This window comes from Hirundo rustica, chromosome 15 (genome assembly GCF_015227805.2).
Source record: "Hirundo rustica isolate bHirRus1 chromosome 15, bHirRus1.pri.v3, whole genome shotgun sequence".
Lineage (NCBI taxonomy): Eukaryota > Metazoa > Chordata > Aves > Passeriformes > Hirundinidae > Hirundo > Hirundo rustica.
Window position 1 is genome coordinate 6017152 of NC_053464.1, and position 25850 is coordinate 6043001.

A 25850-nucleotide genomic window follows, 5' to 3' on the forward strand; every position below is an offset into this window, starting at 1 on the left:
AAAAGTGATCACAATGTATAAGAAGAACATAGAGAAAAATATATATACTGTAGATCTTCAAAGAAGGTTTTAGACAGAAAGCTTCTGGGCATAATGCAAACTTCAGCAGCTTTTTATAATGCATCCTTCACCTTAGTTCCAAGTCAAGCCTCTTATATCCTATCAAAAACTCGGTATAATAATGACAGTATTACAGCTGGTCTTCCACGAGAAAGGCAAAAACTGTAGCAGAAGTTCAGAGAAAAGACCCATTAACATTCTTCCTGGATAGCCAACAAAATTAAAATGACTGACATTTTAAAAATACATTAACATCCTTCTCTTTAACCTTGCTGTGCTAAAATAGGTAAAAGAAATCTTTTTCCATCCAGGATGTTTTCCTTCATCCTGGACATCTATTTAGACTTTAGTCACAGTCTAACAGAGAGATGTATTTTTGCTCAAAATGAGAGAAGTGAGCCAGAGGTCTGCTGGAAACCCCAGTCCACACACTCGTACATCTCACAGCATCCCAAACGCATGCAGTTTATTTCTGAAGATCTCTCCTAGGCAGCCACTGCTTCAGGAATCCTACTGCATTTCTGGAACAGATTCAAAAGCACAATATTCTATCTCAATTCTTTTCTGTCCTCTCAAGCAGCATTCAGAACTTGAGCATCTCAGAACTGCTGATCTCGGACACAAAGTTGTCCCTGATGTTGAAGGGGAGGGTGTTCCATAAATGAGCATCACTGCATTGGTTACCTCATGTCTTCACTGAATCTCTGTAGGGGGCTGAATATAGACGGAGTAGGTTGGGAGAGAGATGAGCCACAGAAGGGATCTGAACTATCTGAAGGAGGGAGGAGAGCAGGTCTGACTCTGCAAGATCTCCCCCTGTTTCTGTGCCCCGAGGGATTTCCACCCCCATAACTGGCTCTCTTGCTAGCTGCAAGAAGGGAGTCCCTGTGCCACATAAAGCCAAGCTTGTTGCAAAGCGTCACGCAGAGCACACAAGCGGGGCTGTCCAATCAGGGGTGGCATTTTTCAGATCTCCCCTCTCATCCTGCCAGCCCCATCTCCATCCTCAGTCAGAGCCGTCTGCTGCTGAAACACACAGCCACGCACGGCTTTGCAGCACCACCGCCTCCCTTCGGGGCGCACAAGGAGACGAGCACCCCACAGAGCATTAACTGCACATCAGTGCCGCTGCGCTGCGCGACCCACCGCGGGCCAGGCTCCCAGCAGCGGCGGCACGGAGCGCGGTGGGACAGCAAACCCAATTGCCCCGGCTTCCCCCGAGCCCGAGGAAGGCTCAGGGCGCCCCGAGTCCCCCCGCTCCGAGCCCCCGCGGGCACGGCTCGCTGCCCGCGCTCGGCGGCCGAGGGAGCGCGCCCCGCCGGGCGGGCCGCGGCGCGAGGGCGCCCCCTGCGGGCGCGGGGCCGCACGTACCCAGCGCCTCAGGAGACGGAGCGGCGGCGGCTGCCGGAGGTGCCGGTGCTGCTGTCGGTGTCGCTGCAGGACATGTCGCGACCGCGGGCATGTCGCGCCCCTCGCTGCCCGGGCTCAGGGGCGGCCTCCGCGCCGCCGGCCGCACGCGTGATCCCCGCCGCAGCCTGCGAGCGACATCGCGTCCCGGGAGGGCAGCTACGTGGACAGGGAGATAGGCAAGGGGGGGCTGGACACGGGGGGGGACGGGACGGGACAGCGAGGGGAGAGGGGGAGACGAGAAGCCGTTAGTCAGGTTGCAGATTGGACAGGAGAAAGAGAAATATACTTCAACCGCATGTGGTATGTGAACGGAAATAAAGTGACTACACTCAAAAGTTCCCCCCCTTCACTTAGAAATAGATTTCAGCTCTTTGCTAAAAGCCGCTCCGTCAGCCCACAGCGGTCCGGGATACGTCCCTCATCTTATCCAGGTCAGGAAAATCCTGGGCTCCCAAATGCCCGTTCGCTTCCAAGTGAGATGGACGGGTTTGGGCTCTAAGGGAAGAGACATCTGACCTGGAAAGCGCAGCTAAAAGCAAAGTAATTAACGTGATCAAGGGCAGTTTTCTTGGCAGGTTCTAAACAAGCATAACCTGGAGCATAGCTAAGCGGCGTGGGATAAAGCTCTTTTCACTCCTGAAACAGAATAGCTTCGTTCCCAATTTTCCATAAAGAAACCCAGGGAGACACTATAGCAAGAGCCCGCCTCGGAAAGCTCGATTGCTTTGGTTTTTTCATTCACAGTTCCCAGTAAATATGCATGAAGACAGTTCTCTCCAAGCAACCCCAGCTCTATGTAGGACGCTGGCGCGCCAGGCAAAGCAGCCGGCATTCCCCAGCTGGCCCTCGGTGCTGGCGGGGAACTCGGAGCGCAGCCCCGCAGCCGGCACCGCCGAGAGCCCTGCGCGGCACCCGGGGCTCCGCGCGATCCGGGCTCCCCACAAAGGGATACTTACTGCATTCTCCCTCCACATAGTTCCAGTTTAAAGATCCTCAAAGTCATTTCAGTAGATTCCTTTGCAAACAATGAAGTGGAAAACAGGTCCCTTAACGCCTGGATTTCATCCTGCAACTTGTTCCCACCGCAGTAAGTAGCAGCCCGGCAGCTCTTTATCGCTTGAAATCCCGCATGATCAAGTTTTAGCAGAGCCATTGCAACTGAGAATCGCTCTTTACTTTTGGCAGGAGGCATTTAAGCGTCTTCATTTTTTTTTCTTTTTTTTTTTTTTTCTCTTCCCTTTTTTTTTTAAATTGCGATATCGCCGCAGCAGTTCCCCAGGACGGCAGGCACGGAGCCCCCGCGCTGCTCTCGGCTCCTTGGAAGCGGCGGGCACTGGCGGCACGGGCTCCTGGAGGTGCGGCGGGCTCCACCCGGGGCCGCCTGCGCGGCGCTGCGGGCTGCGCCCGGCCCGCTCCGCTCCGCCGCCCCCGGCACCGCCGCCCTTGCAGGGGCGCAGCTCACGGCCGCCCTGTCAAACCGACACCAGCCGCGGATACTTTGAAGGCTTCTCCCCCACTCCCCCCCCCCCCGCCCCGCTCTGCTTGCACAAGCACCAGCGAATGAGTCAGACGCAGGCAATCGGGGGAGGGGGTGTCAGATCTGGGGGAACGGCGAGAACACCGGGTTTGGGGCACAGGAGTGGCAAACTCGAGCGCTCTCCCCGCAGTAACATCTCCAGCGAAAGGTTGGTAGCCCGGGAAACCCCAGAGTGTTCTTCTTTCCCTTGATGCAGGTGCTGTCAACCAGAAATCCCTGCCGTGGGGCTCAGGGGGAATGAATGTGGAGCAGCCGCTTACACACTAAAAGCAACCCTAAAAGCTCCAGACAGCAGCCAAATATCACAAAAAAAAAAGCGCTCTGTATAAGTTGGCTCCATCTGGCTATCCCTGCTGCTCCATTCTCCTTTCCATTTCAAAGCCTGGAGCCTGTTTCTCCGTCTCCCATTCCCCTCTCACACTCTGGTGTCGGACCAACCTGTCCTTAGAGCAATTCTTGCCTTCCTGCCCACACCACAGCCCACCTAAACCTCCCTCCACCAGACACTACTGTGCCTTCTCCCTCACTCCATTGCTCTCCTGCTTTTTCCCTTCCACCATCCTGCTCCAGCTGCCACAACTTATTTGTTTTTGCACAAATGAATGTGCCAGCTAAGTACCACAGAGGGATGGCCTCTTCCATGCTCCATCCTTTACAGCCATGTTCCTTCCTACACTAAATACTTCTGAGTAAGGAAAAGTCACACATTTTGACAGACAGACACACACACACCCCCCCACACCAGAGGAAACTTTTGGGTTCCAACAGGATTTTGCCAAGTGTTCACCTGCTGCAGTTTGCTTTTCACTACATTAAGACACAGAACACCAAGAAATCTCTCCCAAAGACATCTAACAACACATCAGCTTTACTGCTCTTGACAGTCTCAGCATTGAATTCCCTGATAGGTCTATGCCTGGGGTTTTTCCCCTCCTTTGAAAGATCTCACCTCCTAACTTATTTAGGGATTACTTTCTCAGACATTACATTAGTCTTTCAAAGCAAAGCAATTAAGCAGCTTCAACTGCCCCTTCTTTATGTTTGATGCTTTAATGCATCTCTGCATTTCACCCTGGATGAACATTCTCCTCCTGTAAATATACAGTGATATTTGTCTGTTACTGGAGATGATGTTGCAGTTCCATCTTTGTGTAAGGGCTATTTCAATGTTGTCATTCAGAAGATTTACTGGAACAGCAGCAAAAACATTCAAAATCCTCAAATGCAAGTGAAATTCACAACGGTGAAAAATTGCAGCTCTAACATTAGCCTATGTTTAAAATATGAAAAAAGACACGGTGGTTTGGGGAAATACTTAGTATACAATATTCTGTGTACAGTACACTGAGTCTAATGGTGTGAAAGACCAATACAAGAAATACCCACATTTTCTAACTGCAGAGCTATATGATTTTCATTAATCTAAATTTAGAAAGAGTTTATCCTTATTTCCAAATATTTTTCCTCAATTACTCTAATAAAATTTTGTGAAATATCACAATAAAACAGTCCAAATTTACAAATTAGAATAGAACACATTAAAAGTTTGTGCAAACGCAGTGGGATTAATCTTGGCAATACATAAGCAATCTTCCCAAAAACTTTGCCAAATTCAGGCAGATGTACTACCTACAGAATTGACCAAATGCTGCAAAATTAATACTGCTGCTTTAACAAACCATCACACTCCATCTCTAGGTCTATTTGCACAGTTTTAAATTGCAAAGCTGCAAACCTGAAAAGCAGTCAACTTCATTAAGCAGAAACAAGAAAACAAAACTTGCATTTAAGTGTCTAACTTGTAAATTTTGTGTAAGGGAACACTTCAAAAGCACTGTAAGAAACTGTAAGAAATTAACATTCCTGCACATGGGGCATTCAGCATCTTCGGGGACAACATTTTTTTCTGGAAGGCAGGTGGATTTATCCCTAAACTATTGCCTTCTCCACATGGGCAGCTCTGCACTTTTCTAAAAGCAGCCACAACACAAGCTCAAGAAGTTTGGAATCATGCATTCTGAGGATATTTTCAACCTGAAGTTTCCCTACCAGGCCTGCCTCCTGCGTAAATGTGTTTAAAGGTCAGGAACTTTCTTCACACTGTGTTCCTTCTAAAATAACCTCAAATTACAAAAAGATTTCCTCTTTCTGAAAATGACCTGTTGCAGAGAGCACGTGCCAACAGAAACGAGCAGCCAAATTATCAGGAACAGTGTTTCCAAAGCAGGGTCTTATGGGCTGGCACAAGGCAGATTTCTGTCTCTGTCACTGACTCCTTAGTGAGTGACACTAACTTGCTCTCTATTTGCTTTACTGTACCAGCTGAAAGATGCTTAACCTTAGAATGTTAGACAGTTAAAAGTCAAATTAAACCTCCAGATTACAACTGTGTAATATTCCTCTTACTTTTAGAAAGTGCTCTTAAGTAAGCTAAGTGTAACCATGCTCTTTAAAAAGCCAAAACTCTCCTCATGAAATTACATCAAAATTAGTTTAAAAATACTATATTAGAGGTCTCATTATTGCCACTCTGCTATCAATAGAGGTAGTGTTCTTCGCAAAAGTTTAAGACGATTTGAGAGATCTCTCAAACAAATGGCATATTTCCTCAATAATACTTGCTATGTGAAAACTCCATTGCAACAACTTCCTAAGTTTAATGAAACAGAATGGTAATGAGATATTTCAGGCTAGGTTAATGGAGAGAAGCTCACTCGGAATTCTTTCTAAATTTAAATATGTTTTCACTCCAGCAATAAACTCCTTTTACATTTAGGTACTATTGCTGTAACTATTAACAATTTATTTATATGCTTCTTATCTTCCACCGATATCTGAATTTCACCTACCCTGACAAATGTGTCCAACAGGAATCAAAAGTGACATTGATGCAGTCATTTTTCAGAACCACACAGGATCAGGTCTGAAATGACAGCACTTGACTCAACAAAAATTTAATGCATAGCAAACAAAGATACAGTAACATAAATTTACTCTTGGGAGGCTGCAAAGTTACTTACATGCTAAATGAAATCAAAGTAAAAATGGGAAAGGACTCAATTGTTTTCAAAGTTGCTAAAACATTTTGTCACAGATGGCCCTCTTATTGAAAACTGGCGCAGCTCCTCATTTGGCAGTGCTCTTTCTTGCACAATTTACCAAGTCATGCATGAAATGATGGCCTTAAGCTACTCTCAGTTTTGCAAAGGACATGAGCTAGCTGCCATGGAAAAAAAGAGGAGGCAACATCACTGAGTGGAGCTTGAGGCTGTTACAGCACTTCAGCACCTCTGCAAACAACCCCCAGCAAGGAGGGAACACCCTAGGAACTGCTCAGCCAGAATTTCCCCTTTCCACCTCACCTCTGATTATCAGAGCTATTGAGGATTGTGTCTCTGCCTCTTTTGTAATCAATTTCCCATATCAAATTAATCTTCAGATGTATTTCCAAATTCTTCTATACAGCTCCCAAGAGAAATTCTTTTTTAGTCAACTCTAACTCTAAGGGTGAAAACAGAATTTCATTATGAACTCTGTACTTTTTAATTAAGGCAGTTCTATTAACAAAGATCTGTGTCACAACAGTGCAGTCCCGTGAAGACTGTGTCAGCAGCAATCCCATTACACACTGAACTGCCTGCACAAGGCCTGGGCTTAAGGGAAATGAATCACATAAATACTAGTTTAAGATTGCCTCTCTTCTTCCCTTGCTGCATTTCCCCATCAAAAATCAGGAAATATTAGTGTATTTCTAATAAAATCTTCTAGGAGCACCCAAGGAAACACCTGACCACTGCATGGTCAGTACAGCTTATTCACTAGTGCATACAGCAGTAAAGGAACATGTTGTCATGGTCGAGATGGCCACAGCACTCAAGAGGGCTTCTTTAAAAACTTCAGGGGGCTCTAAGTATCAGTCCCATATTATCTAAAAGTCTTCCATACCTTTGCTAAGTTGCAGTCCTATGGACAATCCCATGCAGCTCTGGCTCACTCTCTTTTCTGCAGTTTCAGCTCGCTGATTCCCGTCCCTCACAGGATTGCCTATCCCTTGTACGATGTCTGACCCTTTCTGCCCCTCGCCCGACCTCCTGTCCCTTCCTCTTCACGGCACAGCCAGCAGATTCCAACTGACCACTCCACCACCTAACTCACTCTTTTATCACCCACAGCTGTGAGGGCAAGGCTGTTCCCACTCTTTGGTAATTAACACAGCCGCAATATATCAGGGGCAAGAGTGCCTTCAGCACTATCTCTATCTGTTCTCCCCCAGGAACAGTCAAAAATTGCCACTATTTATTTAGGGCCAAAATACAATCTCCTAACCCTCACTGAATTTAGTAACTAAAGCAGTAAGCCTTTACAAACCAGAATTCTTTAAAATACCATTTGAAGCCTCCTCTTCAGTCAGCCTAAGCCATACAAATCTGTCTCATGTATCTATTATGGACAGTGTGATGAGCCTCCCAGACAAGCAGTTACTACCTTGTATTAGTCTTACCTAAAGGATTTTGGAAGTGTATAATGACAGCAGTAGTTTTGCTCTTGCCTCACTTGGAATGTCTTACATGCCCCCACATTTGAGATGGTCTACCTTTATATGGATTTTATATACCTAAAAGACCCCTGTGTATATAGCTGACGTATATTTTCAAATTTTTACCAAAAATTGGTTGAAGTTAGAGATTACTATAATTTTGATCTTTAGATGAAACAATACTCATGTATTACGTATTCAAAGGGCTGGACAGACTTGATAAGTTTGAAAATAATAATTAGAAAAGTACCCTATGAATCTTTAAGACAGGTGAACTACTTGTCTTTACCAATATTAGTATTACTTGTAAAACAAGCTTTCATGGAATATTATGTTATTTTATATAAAATTTGTTTTAACAGAAAAAAGATTACTACTTATGACTGATAAGAGCCAGTAGTGACCCCTCACACATTGTTCACTGGCAGAACTTGTTTGCTAAAAGAAAGTTGTACTGAGTGGGAAGCACCAAGATGCCTACACTGCATCTGCTTCTCAGTGCTTCACTAAGCAAATTCTTAGGGAGCTGAGACTTTTCTAAATCTAGAAAAATCAAATTTAGTAAAGGTCAGTGGAAGCTTCTTATGAGCGCAAAGTTACCTCAGCTCTAGCTGGAAGATATTTTTAAGACGAGTAGTATTTTGCTCCCTCCATCCAACCCATCTCTCAATTGAAGGCACTGGCTCTATTAAAACTAGGTGCTAAAGGCTTATGAGACATCTGAGCCAGTAGGAATAGATCCAAGATAGAAAAATCCCCCTTGAACTTAAATTACAGTTCCACATGATGAGTCAGAGCCTTCTGTCACCTATTTCTGCCATACAGGCTACATGGCTTTTGTTCATATACAGGAATGCTACCAAGCCACTTGAGTATGAGTTTTCTTTAAAGTGCTTCTAGGTCCTGTGTTTTATCTGCTCCTGCTCCAAACCCTCATTTTTGCTTTCTGTAGAAAGAATGCCTCTTGCTTTTCCCTGCCCAAGGAGAATTCCAGGCTGCGGTGATAATAATCACAACTGTGATTACTAGCAGATCTAATTAGTTTCATTCTACTGTATTTTCAAACCTTGACATAATCTCACTGGTGGAAACAATGAGCAAGACAAAGGGGCTTTTAAAATAAAATAAATAACATATTAAAACACATTTGTCTCTACCTAAAATGCATGCTTAGCTTACCATTTTTCTAGGTGACCATTTTTCTAGGAACTGATATCCAAATCTATTACCATAGTTCTGAAATGTCTTCCCAAGAAAAACAAATGCTATTTCACCTACCTCTAAACTCTTATCTGACTGATGTGTACCTCTGAAACCTAAAGGAACTGGCTTCTGCTTCTTGGATGGAAGAATGAAGGATTCAAGGGGTTCTTTCAGGTTGCTAGAAACACAAGAGTTGTCTGCTCTCTTTTCTACTTGCAAGGTTACTTATGGAATTAATCTTTAGGAGGAGCCATGCCTTTTGTTTGTGGTGGTCTCTTTACTGTCAAAAGATACAGGTTTAAAGAGGTGGGGGTTTTTTCCCAAAAAATTACTGTCAAGAATCCTATTCTGGCCTCCTCTCTTGCCCTAATGGGACAAAACAAAATAATTCCTGTATGAATTCTGCAAAGTGAGGTCAAGGACTGAGAAGCTCCTGGTACTCCAGGTGACACAGAATATACTCAAAGTTGCTTTGGAAAGAATTTTGAGTTCAGACACTGAGATTAAGAGGATCCTATAGGTGGGAGCCTCAGTTACACCTGAGAGGAGGATGCTGACTGCAGACTTGGCTTGCAGTGTTGCTGCTCTCTGATCCTTCCAAGCTGGGTCAATGTTCAGGACAGTTCCACCCACATTCAGGGCCATAAGTAACTTGCACTACTAAGATTTGTGTTGTTTTGGTATTTCAATGTAGATGCCTAAATGCATTTTAAATTTTTATGCACATAGGTGCATCCTCTTTGGTGAACTTTATAATAGTCATTAAGAAATATAAAAAGAAAATAAAAAAGTCATTTTTTTCCAAATAAAGAGTCTTCTATGATTTATTGGAAGGACTTCATAAATGTGACTTCATTAGAGCAACTTAAATGGATACAAATTAAATCTGTGCTTACACTAATGGCATTTTTGCATTGAGATCAACTACTTTTTTAAATACCATCTGCTAAACAAGATCTGATATATCAACACAAGTATCAAACTTCTGAAACTCATGAGATAGTCAAGTATATATTTTGAACTATAAATATCCTCTTTTGTTTTACCTGACCCTCTACATACAGTACAAATATTCTGCAACATTCAAACACATGCAGGATTGGTTTTGGGTTTTTTTTTAAGCAAAAAATTATACATAAGAATAATCTAAAAAATATAAACATTTGAAGTTATTTCACCAACTTTTTGAAAAAATCAGTCCCAGAGCCACTTTCTGGAATTAATACACAATTGCTTAATTTTTATAAGCCAATTAACTGTAATCTCACTCGGCAGACGGCTGTATGCTATCTACCCTCACACAACTATTTCTGTTCCCACCAGTCCTTTCTATCACACAGACTCCAAAATAACTGTGATATATGTAGGAACAAGAATATTGCTCCAGTTTAAAGCCTGCCAGATCTTATCTTTCATCTGCAAAGATCAGACAGATTTCTTGCTTTCTTGATTTTAGCCAGAAAACTAAAATTATGGAAGATAACCAAAAAGATAAGACTTTCTTTTGAGACTGCCTTGCTGAATGGGGAACAAATGTCCTGTTCCAAGATACACAACACAGGACAAGGGTTCAGGAGCTACTCCATCCCTGTTTACCTTGTATTGCTTTCACCTTTACACAGACTTTCCTATCAGATTCAAAAAACACATTAGTGTTTGCAGGACAAACAGCATGTTCTTATGCAGTATCCCAAGGAGAGCAGATATTGAATACAATATCTATATTCTTTTAAAAATTTCAAAACACACTGGGTTTATATTCACCCCAAGTGTTAAAGTAATAACCACTTAACCTTAGTGATCTCACTGTTGTCCTAGCTCACAGATTTGTTTCATGGTTCCAAGTTTTCCTTGATTCAAGTCTGAAAACTTGAAACATCATTATTTTTTACCAACTGACTTTTCATCTGCACTGGTTATCAACATTAATCCTTGAACATAGGTGAAAGAGCTGTTCATCCCAAACATTTCAAGGTTCAAAAACAAAATGAAAAATAGACTCAGTGTTTATTCTTTGCAGAATTTTCAGCCTTCATTCTTACCCCAGTTGAACAAAACGTTTTTTAATAAAATTAATTCTTAGACTGTTGTTTACTCCAGGAGTAAGTTATAAGGTTGAAAGGGGTGAATTTTTTTTCTAAATAATCCCTTTTCGGGGATGGGACAGGGACATCTTAATGCTCTGAACTAGGATTTGGCTAAGTTTTCAGACAGGAGGCATGGAGTGGTGTTTAAGCAGGTCATTTTAACCCTTCATTATTTTGAAAACATCTTCCTATAATTTATAAGGGTTCTATTGGTGCCTTACATTCTGCAAACCTTTATCCATTCCACCAGTCATCAGCATGCATAGCTGCATAAGGATTTACAGATGTTTATCTTAGCTCATCTAGGACATCTGTTTCACTTGCTCCAGTTCCGTGCCCTGACAAGCACTATGGTATTTGAAAAAGGCCAGGTTTCCTGATGTTGACAATCCTTTGCTGTTTAGCATAGCCAGTTCTTCCCAATTTAGAGTCACTAAAACATCACCATCATCACTTAGACACTTCAGTATTACTGAAGAGACTAGAGGAGGAGAGACCCCCAAGAGAAATGCCCTCCAAGAATCTTTGTGGGGCATATTCTGAAGGAAAAAAAGAACACCCAGCTATCCTCCGAATGACAAAGATTTCTATTCCTTAAGAGATCACCCAAATTATCTATATACAAAACTGTACTACCTCAAAATATATCTTGTCATGCACACAGCATAATGTATACACCCTAAATATACCCCATCACATCAGGCAGGATTGCTGAATAACTTTGATAATTTTTCTTTTATCCAACCTACCAGACTAGGTCCATGAAAGTTTGATAATTTCAGAACTTGTTAATCCTTCATATTTCTCTTAGAAGCTTTGAGATAATCTGCGTCTTATCTAGATCTATACCTATGTTTTGTCTGTGAATTGTTAACTCAATGCAGTAGAGCATTGGCAGGTCCAATGTCTTCACCAGCACAACAGCAGTTGAGTAAACAAAAGTGTATTTTACTCCCTGAAGTTCAATTAACTGCTGAGTTAAACCTCATAGCAAGATGATCAATTAAGGCACTTAGACTGCTGAGAGAGGAAAGCATAAGCAGGAATAAAGCTCAGTTTCTAGGGATAAGTGAATTTTCTCAGATTGTTTTCCAAATAAGTTAATTTTATAAGTATGAGGAATAAACACGCACTAGATCTGACAAATCAGCATGCATGTGGAGCCTTTGATTTTCTATACAGATCCATAAAAGACACTGGCTTATAACATGAAGTCAAAATTCTAACTGAACTTATAAACATTATGGTATGAAGCATTCAATTTCTAAAAGAAAGACTAAAAAGGTAATAAATTTCTTCTTTTAAAGGCAAATGATTAATCATCTATAAACTCAGCAAATATTTTAGTGATAAACTGCACCAAGGAGTTTACTGCAGAAAGGAATAGTTTCCGTTATACTTCTTATACCGAAATTACTTTTTGTGTATTCCTGCAGATAAGGGCACGGGTCATTACAATCTGATTTAAAATAAGGTCTGATTTGACAGTTTTTCACTTGGACCAAATGCAGACTCAGCCTACAAAGCCATGTCTCAAACCACGCCCTGCGGCAGCTAAAGAAACACACTAAGAATTGTCACACACAGACACATTCCAGTGACTCCAGAGAACCCAACGCATCCTCCAGAAGGACGGGCACGCTGAAGGACTGTACATCCATCACCTCTGGAGCACGTGATTGCTAATCTAACTAGATGAAGTCATGGCTATTCTTAGCATTGAGTACGTCACCGTATAAAATGCTCCTCTTGAAGTGTCATATGCTCAGGATCATTTACTTCATTCACAAGAGCTTCTGAATAGTTAAAGCTCTGGCTAAATCCCAAAATTCCTCTGTGACTACTCTTATCGAGCTGAACAGCATCCCAGTGTTTGACCTCCCTCAGAGAAAAGGAAAGGGAACAGCAGGATATAATCCACTCCCTAAAATGGATGGAAAGATGGTCTAAAGTCAAAGGATGTTAAAACTACTCAAGGGGACGAAGCATAAGCACAGTGCAACTTTGTACCTTGCTCCACAGGAAAGGCAAACTCGACTCCAGCCAGCTATTTCAGCAGTTACATGCCTTCCAACTGCAGCACAGGGATGACTAAGCTCGTTAAAATTGTCTTCCGTACAGGTTGCTTATAGATTCATTGGAACTAATTTCCACACAGCGAGAATTCTTCCGTTCCTATGTGGTGTAAATGCCACTCTTCAAGTCTCTTACACTTCTGTAGGCAGCAGTGAAATGATTCACCGAGACCTTAAATTGCGCTCAAATCAAACACTTAACATTGTCTCAGGCTGAGTTTAAAATCCAGGCCTGCAAATGTACTGCAGGGTCTCAGTTGGATCTAGAGCACTCATCTATAATGTTTCCTGGCTGGACACATCATTTTAAATCCTGTTGCATGGGCTAAGGAAAAATTCTCTGTAGTTCTGCCCAACTGTCAAAAAAGTAAGTTCAGAATGATACCGAACACGATTGGGACGTATTTGTCCTCAGCGCAAAATTCTAGCCGCTATATAGAAGAATTCCCCCAATCTGTACTAATATTTTGAGAGAATCAGTTGGATAGAACATCGAGGAAAATAGATTATTCTAGTCAACTGCATTATTTTGAAAAATAAAGTCTCTCCTACATGAAATAGTCCAAAGCTACATTAAGCATAAGCAAGTTATTTTAGTTTGATTCTGCATGGAAACTACATTCAAAACTGGGTGGAAGATTTCCAGTGTACAGATATATTTATAGTGTTTACACAAAAACTATTTGAGAAGCTATCCACACAGTGTCCACATCAAATTATTTTGTCAAGGTATGATCTGTAACTACTCGAGTCATTAGTATGCAGCCTTGATTACTTAGTAGGCATCTAACCACAGGAAAAGAAAACAAATCACATTACCTCGTGCTGATTTAAAAATTGTTACTGGTGTAATGTGATGTAAACTGACAATGCATTGCAGTTCCAGGACTGCATTGCATCAGGGGTGGAACAAGCAGGCAAAGAAACAGAGCTAAGAATAGCACATTTAACCCTTCAGAGACAGCCACAGTTAGCAGCGAACATAAATTCAGCAGAGCATAGATAGCACTGAAGAAATCCCCTTATGTAGGTCTTCACCAGACTAATCTGCTGGGGCATGGGAACATTTATAGAACATAACAGCCATGCAGTCACAGCATGTGTGCACACGAACTGCCTTCAAGCACTCTGAAGTGTACACACAAGCAAAACAAACAACACATGATGCTTCCCTCCTCTCCTCACCCTGGTAAAAAACTACATCTCAAACCCTTTCTGAATGGAGACCAACATTTCAGTTCACTGCCTGGAGCTTTGAAGTGTTTTGCTTTGTCAAATGCAGCACTGGGATTGCTTTATTTCTCCTGATGCTGTTCTAGTAAGTTTGTGAAGGCTGTGGGCATATTTTCTGACCCTTATCATCTGCTTAAGAGCATTCCAAGTTTGTAAGTAGAGTTGTATCATCTTTGTCTTTAAAAATTTACAATTGCATCACTGTCATAGCCTGCCTGCAAATTTCTGGAGGGAAGTAAAAACAAAGGAGAGAAAGCAGATACAGAAAGAATATTCCTCTCCTTCTCTCTCCACACAGAGCTCAAATAAGATTGTTCAGATTTTGGCTGCCATTCCCAAAGTCATACCTGAGTTTGTATTTTCATTCTGCTATATAAGTTTTAAATTCATGTGATTTTTCCTGTATGAGATTTTGAAGAAAGGCTTGAAAAAGAACCTGAGGTATAGCCAAAGCAAGCTGAGTGCCACTGAAACACAGGCTTCAGCTATTTCACATTTTTTTAAGTGTTAGTGCCATCACTTGTGATGAACCAACTCCTTGTATGACAACACAATCAGAAGAATCTTTTTACCAACCACCTTTATGCCACTGCCTCAGCACTGGTACCATGGATTAACTTCATTGGGTGTGAATTTGCACCTCAGCCCTGAAAATTGCCATCACTTTAAGTAAGTCAAAAGGCACTAAGTGGAAGGGAAAGATGCTGCAGCAGCTGCGCAGAACCTAACCTGGCTGTAACTCCTAACTCTTCCACATCACTTCCTTCTCTTCCAGCAGATGAGCATTTCTGTATGTGTAATCAGTGGGAACCAAATTTCCTCTGCCTTTACAAAAACATTTAAAATTTATGGCTCAGAGAAGCAAAATGATCTCTGTGCAAAAATAAGGACAGAAAAGAAGAAATTTATGTGTGGAATTTTATCTAACTAGAGACATGTTCCCCACTTGTTGTATTTCAGCATCTCACAATCTCTTAATACAGTTATCCACAAAACTCTTGTGATGGAGAAAAGGAGCAAATGTTTTTCCATCGGCTTTATTGGTGATGAGTCAGTCTCCTTTTTCCTCAGCTTCTTTATCCTCACATAATATTACATAATATAGAAGTGTTCTATTTCCCATCAAGGAATATCTTGCATGTTTTTAAACACATTAAAGCAGATTTACTTTGAAGCTTTGAATTGTTTGTAGCTTCCCCCAAAAGAAGCATTGCAAATATTGCTGTGTAAATGAAGGATATTTTCAGTTCAGTGGCTAATGCAAGATAGGAAAACAATTTTGTACACTTTAAACCAAAACTCAACTTTGAAGGAAATGCTGGGATATTAACCCTTAAATGGCTATCTAAGCAAGATAACATTGTTTCAAAAACATAGGTGAAAATTATTTATGTCACAACTGGACAATTTAAATAGGATTAAATAGCAATATAATACCTTTGGCTGACCCAAATCTGTATCTACTGAATAAATAAGTGGCCAGAAAAAAAAGTATGCCCTAGTTCTACTCATAAGTAGAACACATTCAAAACTTTTTTCTTGATGTACCCCTTTTATGGTCCTGACTTCTCAAGGAAAATGCTGATCCTGTAAGATCCTAGCACCTCCAGAGAAGGCTTCTCTGCCTTCCTCACTGAGTATTTTGAGGAGATCAGAGAGAGGATTAATTGTGTTAACCACTGAGAGTACGCTATAGCATTTATCTTACAAACCTTACCACCTTGGGAGGGCAATATCTATGCACTGACTATTAAATACCTTTCTCCATCAGGACATTGTTGGGAATGTTAACCACTACCTCTTATATCAGAGAGTATGAATAAACAAAACTGCACTTAAAAATGTATTAGTTGTATAAGGAACTTAATTTAAATCACAAAAAATATTCCCCAATAAATTCAGTTTGAATTAATATGACAGAGCCTATGTCCCAGGGAGGGAGGGCATCATTTGTACAGAATTTCAATAGACAATGAGCTCCATGTAAAACCTCAGAGCAACAGGAGCAATGTCACCATAGCAAGTTCAAATTTTGAAGCAAGTAAGAAAAGGGAAAAGAAATTTAACATTTTATTTTAATCAGCATATATACACTTTTAATAGAGACCTAATAATATCAGCAACTCTAAGATGCAATAACCTCCTAATTACAGAGGGGCACAAGATCAGTTTATTTATAAGATTACCATGGACACTTACAACACAAAATGAATATTTTTAATTGTTGTGATGCATAATCACAAGAAATTCATCTACCGTTGAGCAGATTTTTATTTTATGTAGTGACACTATATATAGACCAATATAAACTGAAGGAGGTCAGACAGTTTGCCATGATCGTTTCTGCTCTTTGAAAGCTGTAACAGTATTTGTAGATGTCACCATTCTGCACAAATTGAAAATGCAAGACTGAGCCATAAGGAACTACCAGTGCTTGAAGCTGCTTGAGAAGGTCTGTACAGCTTCATTTGGTAAAGAACAGTATTTTGTTTTCAACTCATGAGGTGCTGGCTATTCTGTTTGTAATGGATTATTCCCCCACTCCACACTTGAAAAGCTGCATTTAGGGCTGTTTGTTTGTTTGTTTTGCCCTAGTTTCATTATTATAAATTATTGCATTTGAATCAGCTTTTGACCTAGATCCTAAAAAATGGATATTTCTAAGCAAGCATTCAGAGCTCACATATTCTCAGTGACAGCCACAAGTCTGGGACACAAGCTTAGGTTAATGCAAAGAGGGAAGAAAAATATTGGGAAGTAGGAAATGATACTTCTTCCAGCTAATCTGAAACCAAAAGGGACAATGAGTGAACACAAAAACCACTAGACTTGTAATGAAAAAAAAAGCAAAACCAGTAAATCAGATGTACTAAATAGCTAAAATCCAGAATGCTGCATTCAGGGCCAGAAGAAATCTCTATGCTCAGCAGGAATGAGAAAAGGTCCACCGCAAGAACCTTCTGTTTAAAAAACCTAAACCACATACGACTAATTTTCAGAACTAACAGGATAGCAGGAAGTACTCATCTAATGGTTTGTTCAGCAGCACAAATTTCATCAGCTAAAAAAAGTCAGTTTCCACACAATCAGTCCCAATACCCAGCAGATAAAACAGATGGGTCAGTGGCCATTCACAGCCCATTTCCATGGTATGCATTCTCGTGGTCTATAAATAACCGAGTAGGGACACCTGCTTCCTGGCAATGCAGTAGAAGTGCCTCTGTTCTTTTCTACTTTCATCATGTTCATTATGGATAAGGATAAAAAGGATAAACACAACTAAAGAATAAAACTTTTTCCTTTCCAAGACAACACATATTCTGCCACTCCAGCCTCAGTACAAACAGCCACTGTGACTACCCATTCACTTGACTGAAAACTGTTCACGTCCCAAATTAAATATACTCTGAGGGAATTTATAGCTGGGGGATGGGGTTATTTTATTTTCATTTTATTTCTCCTTCCGGTAATTGCACTGTAATCACTACTAAACTGCTAGTTATCCTTCAAGTATGCATATTCATTCTACTAAAAGTTACTTACTTAAAATTTTAAGTCAGAAAATGTCATTCAGTAAAAAAAAATAAATTGGAGAGTGACTCTGGCCAATGAATTCATTCCTTCTGAAAAACCCATAGGAGCCACCGTTTAGGGTAAAAAGATGGATGATTTCTGCTGGACCTGCCAAAGGCAACTGTGGCCTTCTGTTGTGGACACAAACAAGCTGGTGAGGCAACCTGCTCTCCCAGGATTTCATCGTTTATTCTGTTCCAAGCAACTCATCCATGTCTTTGTGACATTTGTGAACAATAAGCATAAGAGCACATAAAATCCACTGAGCACAGGCAATTGGAGGAGCGGAAGAGATTTATGCCGCTGAACACTTCAGTAAAGTGTTTCATCTGGGCATGTCCCACAGCTGCGTTGCCCAAAGCCAAGAGGTAATATTCTTTCACAATGGAGACAGTCAGCACTACCTGCCAAAAGGCATCTCTATCTTCTCTATTCCTTTTATTCCATCCGCTCACACCTTTTTTGCAGATCTGGATGAAATAACTCCTCCCTCTCAAGATTTACAATCTCAAAACCCATCCATCCTTCTTCAAGCATCTCACCTCCCACTCAAACATCATCTTTTTGCTTTGTTTACTTTAGATGCATTTCTTTCAAACTCCCTAACATGTTTTCATTATGAGCTAATCAATGTCATGTTCCTTTTGGTTTGTTTTCTTCTCTGAGGCTTTCTCAGTACCTACCTACCCTTCTCACTTGATAACAGAAAGAACATACCAGAAATTTCTCAAAAGGCTGCTCTTCTGGAAAATAAATGTTTCCATAGGGAATACCAGATCTAATTTAAAAAATAAAAACCAAACATAATCCACTTTCCCAAATTCCCAGTCAAAAACAGTAAATGGCCCAAAAAAGAAAACACTTTAACAATACTGACCTAAAATACAAAACCTCTGACTCAAAGCTTCAATTTACACAATGCTGTAGAGCGTGGCTCTCAGTTTCAGAGCTCTGGAAGAAAATGGTTTATCTCCATCCAGAACATGAAAAAAAGTATCAAAGTCTGGAATCAAATTATGCAAAATGAGAAAGCTTCCTGTCTTGCTATACTAACAGTTAACTACAATTTGAAAAGAGAAGAAAAAAAGGAGGACCTGGGAGGGAATAATCAAAATCCACATTCTTCACAGTCCATATAGTCAGGAAGAATTTAGTCTTCACTAATGACTCATGCAAGTCTCCCTATAATCCCACTCTTGCCTTCTTCTCCAATGTCCTATGTACTGCATCTATTTGTTACATGCATTTTATGAATTTTCTTAAGTAGAAATTTATTTTCTAGCACATATTTATAAAATTAATATGCAAATAAATATAAATACATCAAAGAAGCTGTAGATGACTATTTCCATATTTGCTTCCCATTTTGTATCAGAAGTTGTCCTCAGACAAGTCTGTCACACACTTAGAACCGGAGTCATTTGTGTCATCATTTGGGCTATCAGCCCGATTCCATGCAAAATTAAGTGACAATGGAACTAAACCCCTTGAGACCAGCTAAGTTTAAAAACAGCCAGCTTACATTCATTCATACCACCAGCAATGGCATTAGACCATCTCGGAGTCACAGACTACCTGCAAGGAATTCTGGCCAAGATCAACAGTAATACCTTATATCACAAAATATGAGCTTGATTTTCTGCTTAATTGTTTGAGCAAAGAGCAAGTATTTTCTCTTCAACAGAGTCACTTATGAAATGAAAAAAGTTACTGTTCTAATACCAAAAAAAATCTTGTGTCTCCACATTGACTAATAATTATATTGAAAATTTAAATGCTCAGATTTTCATAACTGCAGAGCCTGAATGTCACAGTTAGCAGTCAGTTCAGGTAACTGTGATTGCTGTACACTTTCCTGGTCCAATACTGATTCAGCAGCATTAGAAAACATTTATTTACCACTAAAGCAGCTGGGAGACAGGTATAATGAACCATTTTAATTAACACTTATTCATCACTACAACACAGATAAAGCATTTTCAAAGGTTTACTTTCCAGCTCTGAATTACTTCATTTTTAATGATTTCTTTAGCTTTTCTAAATTAATTTAAAAGAATTTCCACCTTACATTTAATATCCTGTCCTTATGGCCACAGCTGAAATAATGTTTTAGAATGAAAGATGGATGATGACCTTCAGTGATGAGGTGCAGAGCATTGCCCAGGTGCATGATTCACACCACAGACCATTCTGCAGCTGGATTTACACTGCTCCTGTGCAATGCAAGGGACACACACAGTAAATGGCCACTGACTAATGGGTAGTTTCTCTATTTTATTGGCAGGACGAGTAATAAAGCAAAAGGGAATTAATTTGCATTGCCCAAGGATTTTACTCCCTAGCTGACTTCTCCTCTCACTTGGATGCACTTACCTGTATGCAGAGGTACCAATAAAGCAAACTCTCTGGAAAAGGTTCATGAATATTACACGTTCCACAGTCAAGCTCTGCAGTAACTGATAAAGCAAGAGACACCTGAGCACAAATATCCAATTTATACCCATCCAGACCAAAAAATATCAAGAACACCACTTAGTAGTGTTTCTATTTTTGCGATGTACAATCTGATGCAGTACATCAGATACTGACTTCTACTGATGCAGTAGAAGTCAGTATTTTAAATCAGAGCTACTTCTCAAATTCAATACAGATTTCACCTAAGTAACAACTGAAATGTGACACCTTGAGCTTTCTACACACGCTTTCAAGGAAACAACTTGTATCCGCAGACAAGACTTTATGTATTTTTCAGGCCATACCTTACTTGGGTCATTAATAGATTTGTGATTTTTTTTTTTTTTTTTTTTTTCATTTGTTTGTTTTGGCCCAGGGTGGGAGTTGGATGTTGCTTGGGTTTGGAATTTTGATATTCACCTATTTCAATAAAAGGAATGGTGAAGATTTCTACCACTGCTTATTCAAGAATTAACAAAGATTGGACTCACATCAGTTAAGAACACTGATATTCAAAAGACCCTGATTATAAACTTATGCAGAGTCTAAGAAATTAAGTAATAACATATATTTTTGGTTAGGCCCTCAGTTTTGAAAGCCTATCTAAATTTAGTAACTTGCCTCTCTCTACTATGTATTACTTTATTCCACATGCTTCATTCTGTTGCTAGTTACAGCTTAGCTATTTTTCACATTTAAGTACATAATTACAAAGTGACTTTCTTCCAAATGTTGTACCAAGACCTTTAAGAAACATGTCAGAAACTACAGTCTCATCTAAAGCATTTGAGCCTTGTATGAGATGTAAAAGCAATAGATTTTTGTACTTCAGAGTTAATCAGATGCTTTATATGGGTATGAAAAGGCACATAATATAGGATATGTTAAAATAAACATTTATTTAATAAATTGCTCTTTCAGTTGTCTTTAGTAAGGGGTCAAAATCAAGGTCCTTCCCAAACCTCTTCCTCCTTCTTTTGTCCCTGTGCCCACAAACCCACAGTTCCAAGGAACTCTAGAGCCTTGTGCAAATACCATAAAAGTAGCCCTGTTGCCTGTGGAAAAAGCTACACCACACACATTTTGGAGATTTTATTTCCTTTTCTTCGATTAAGTAAATTTTCTTCACACTTTGTGGTTATTAAAAAAAGTAGGAAAAGGCCTTAAAAAGATGCCAGATGTTCTAGTGAGCTTCCAAAAACTGATGCTTCATAGCGTAGCCAGAGCCAGAAAGCTTCAGTGATGGCACACGCTACATCAATGCTTATTTCATCTCAAGAGAATTTCTGTCACGATGGTTAACTCCACAATCACTGTCAATAAATTTACTTCTTCATAACAAAATCAAAACACAGGCAAAGAATAGAGCAGTAGGGGAAAAAAAAAATGGCCAAAACCAGAACCCTCAATGTTTTGAACAATTTCTAAGCATAAAAAACCCACTGAAAATTAATGTCTGAATGCTTTGAACTCAGAAAAAAATTGATGGGAAAAAAATTGCTAAGGAAATTTCATTGATAAATCAAGATCTCTACTGCTCTCATGACCTGAAGTACATTACCACAACTAAACTCACCTGACATACCTTCAAATAATCCAAGCAGCCACTGTTTTGTTCTAGCAGTATGGAAACATTAACTTGTTATTCCTGAAACATTGCAATTCTTTTTACACCACAAAACTCCAGTCTAGTCTCCCATCAGTCACCGCATCCTTAGCTTCAATCTTTGAGCAGCAAGTTCATCTATAAACTAAATGCTTTATTCTAATTCTGAGGTATTAAGATGAGTCAAGGAGGTTGGCAGGCAGTCAGCTTTTCACTGACCTGTAAGCACAACAGGAATTTTAATACCCACTTCACTCATTTAGCTGACCCAATCCTCAACAGCACACTTACTAATTACAGTTTTAAATCCTGTAAAGTAGTTTATCCTTTATTATAATAGCCTATTACAAACACCAAGCTGTAGTGTTAAACATTTTTGGAAAACTGCCTCACTACCAGTTTTTCAGACAGTATCTGCAGTTCTTCCATAAACATTAAAGCATTATTCTCTTCTCACAGCACATTAAGAAAGGATATAATTAACTTTGTATCAAAAGGATTGCCAAGATCTTCAAGAGTGGTTAGCATTTTTTTAATGAGATATGAAAAATAAAATATTCAGGATTTTTCCTAAAATTGAGATCCCTTCTTTTGTATCTCTGAACAAGCTCTCAAGAAAGGAATTACAACTGTATTTCAAAAAGCTCCTAGCGTGTCCAAATTAAATTAATAGAGAGATCAGAACACAGATGTCAAGAAAACAAAAAGCATAAACAAGAAGATGCAAAAACTATTTATGGACTGTCTCTTTGCACACTTTACAGGAAAAGGTACTTTTACTGTCTTCTGTATCTCGCATTACAGAATGTACTAGCACACTCCATGTTGAGTCTCAGGGGCTTCTGTTTGAGCTTGAGGGTTGGGGGGATCCATTATTGAGATATACAGGAAAACTGAAATCAGCCTCCCAACCAAATGTGGTTGTCTCCAACCACCCCAGACAGACAGAGGAAAGCACTCCCCAGAGCAGTCAGCCAGCAAACTGGAGCTGTGAGGATGAAACCCACACCCCCTACTGCCATGGGAGCAGCTCTGTGCCAGGCCAGAGGCTGAGCTGAACTCAAAACAATATTCAGCAAGATTCTGCTGGCCTGCAGCAAAACCAACATTATATTGTCACTGCCAGTTAGAGATCACAGGCTTCTTAGGACCCCATCCTTTCCAACCTCAGGAGAGGTCTGGGCTTGCCTTGGTCTGTCTGGGGATCAAACGGGAAGGCGCTATTGCTGGTCTTAGTTACAGCTTAGCTTTGTGCAATTGTGTGGTCTAAGACCTATTGTTACAGTAACTGTAAGATATTCCTCCAATTAAAGTAGCATAACAACAGGTAGTTATGCATTCTAGAATAAACTATTTTCAATCCTAGAATAACAATGTAGTATAGAGTAGCTCAGGCACAAGGTGACAAAGGGCTTGAAAGTACAAGCACAGGAAATTAAAAGAGATCTCAACTACATTCAGCTCATGAATAGTTGATTACTGGTCCTTAAATGCATGCAAGTTTCAGAGCAGGCTAAAACTAGATATGACAAAAAACCAAAGAATAAGCATCCAATATACATATATATACAGTATTTATTACTTTTGGGAAATTCAGCTGTAATGTGGAATTCCAGACACACGTAGAAGGACTAAGGAGTAAGCATGCGCTAAAAACAGGATTAACTCCAAGAGGGTTCTACAAGAAGACAAAAACAGCATCATCAGTATCAGTATCCTTCTTGTGAAATGTTGCCAGCTTGATACTTCCCTCCCAGTCCTTGTTGAGGAAAGTTGCTAAGGTCCTGTTGACCTTAGGACGCAGAAGGGTGGCAAATGGATGAATGAAAAAGCAGGGGGGAAAGGGGGTAGATACAAACGTGCATGGAATAATAAGTTTAAGTGTATCATGACTGAGACCTCTTGTACAACAGTACTCTCTCTGAAATACTTATTCCTATGCTAATAATAACTCTTTGATTAGACTATCAAGACTTTAATTAGGCTAACAATAAACTCCTGGCTTTGCCTTTGCATATGAAGTGTTTCTTCAGATCAGAAGCTGCACAAGGTGCAGGAATTCATGCAGCCAGAGGGAGAGCACACCAGAAGGAACAATTTCAAAAGGGGAAATCCTGAGTGCCAGCTTCTATTTCAAAGCCTCTTCATAAATTTCTAGCTAAACAGTCAAATAAAAGACATAATTTCATAAGCAGTTGCATCACTGATAATAAATTTTTCAATTTCAAGGTTTTTCTGCATATGAATAAGGTATCTAAAAGTAGTTAAAATCACATATAAAGGGTTGTATTTTTAATACTCAAGAACAAGTACGCAAACTGCTTATTAGCACCAAAATTAAACTGATTTAACATTTATCTCTCAATGAAAATCTGATAGCAGCTGTGCAGGAAAGACACTTATGAATAAACTGAAGTTGATTTACTTCTCTAGTCATGTACAGTACCCATTTTGGAGACACACACTTAAGTATCTCTTCGTTTTCTTATCCTGCTAAAATGTTCTAAGAAAACCAGTGACTTGCTGATCTATGTAAAGTAGAATTTGACTAGAAATACTGTCCTTGAATCAATACATGGAGTTTTGCAGAAATACCTGGCAACATTGTTCTGCTTTACATAAGCTTTCCTACTGTTTTAGAGAGATCTGTGATTAACATACATATGAGTATGGGCTGGCATCAGCATTTATACTATCAAGTACAAAAATGAAATATAAGCATGATAAGCAACAATTTTATATTTACTTTAGAGCAGTTAAATATCAGCAACAAACACTACCTGATTATTCAAAATAGTATTCAGGTTAGTGGATTTTTTTTTTTTTTTTCAGAGTGGTAGAGCTAATGGGCTTCTCTTTTCACAACCACATCCATTTTCTCTGCAAGGAAGTTTTGTTCAAGCAGCTCAGTTTCTGTTTATCCAGTTACTCAGCTACTTAAGCATCCCTTCAGATCAAACAGCACCGCACAATGAAAGTAACTTCAAAATGATTGCCAGAGGTCAAGATGCTTTAAGATGTACAAAGAGTATGGGCAATAGGACAGTACAACATACAGAGACCAGTGCTTTCATTAGCATACACAGGCACTACATGGTTTTTCCATATATGTTTCAATAATGAAACCATAAACCAAAGTAAGTTAGTCCTGTGTAAGGAGAGCAACTTGAGAAAGGCAATATGTTTGGAAGATTTAGAATAGTAATTCTGAATGCTCTGTTTGCTGATCTATGCCTTTTTACACACCTGCACATCTGTGGCAGTCTTGTTTTGTGTTCTCAGAACATTACCCATCCAGAGCAGGACCTAGTTACCTATGGAACACTGGGTCTGCTACTTCAGACCACAGAACTCGGACGCACTTACAAACATGAACTTGTAAAGTTTCATTGAATTTCAGGAGACACTTGAGGTGTCTACAGTGAGAATCCTACAATTAAGGATTCCTGATCAGAGACAGTGGAGATCCTTTAGCTTACCTATTCTCTGAGTAAGATGCAAGTGTTCTGCAATTCAGCTACCAATGACAGTGCTCTGTCCTCTTCCCCCATAGATATTAAACACAAATTTAGGACAGACTGAAGTATTTTGACAAAAGTGTCAAAATAATCTTAAATGTTGTGTATTACAGAAGAATTTGTATATCTTTGCTCAAGACAACTGCATTACTTATATAAAGAACTAGATTACTCTGTGCTGTATCTTACATTCATGGAATAGACGGTTGTGAAAAATCTATACAAATGGAATCTTATTAACCCTTTTTCAACTGTCATTATAAGTGATGTCTACTTGACTAGGACAGCCAAAACCATCTTCACTAACTGCAAATATACTTCATCTAATAAACCACATAAAATGAAGTAGTAAAGAATCAAATGTCATTAGAACTTGCAGTTAACAAAGTAACTGCTAATCTTCACTTGAATGTCTGGAAACCACTGCACATTCTCCAAAGGTATCAGCCATTAAGTAGGAGAGGCAAACTGTATTTTTAGTAACATGACAATTTATGCACAATGCTCCTCTGCAACCAAAGCTCTGGAAACAAAAATAAGAGGAAAAGGGAAAGCTA

General features: G+C 40.0%; 1 protein-coding gene across 1 annotated transcript in view; it reads right to left on the reverse strand.

Moving 5' to 3' along the window:
• The window catches only part of GRIN2A (glutamate ionotropic receptor NMDA type subunit 2A), a 181857-nt gene that overhangs the window by 153530 nt on the left and 2477 nt on the right, over positions 1–25850 (reverse strand). The window contains exon 2 of the mRNA XM_058422576.1: positions 1432–1657. The gene's annotated coding sequence lies outside the window, so the exon portion shown is untranslated. The remainder of the gene's footprint in view (positions 1–1431; positions 1658–25850) is intronic.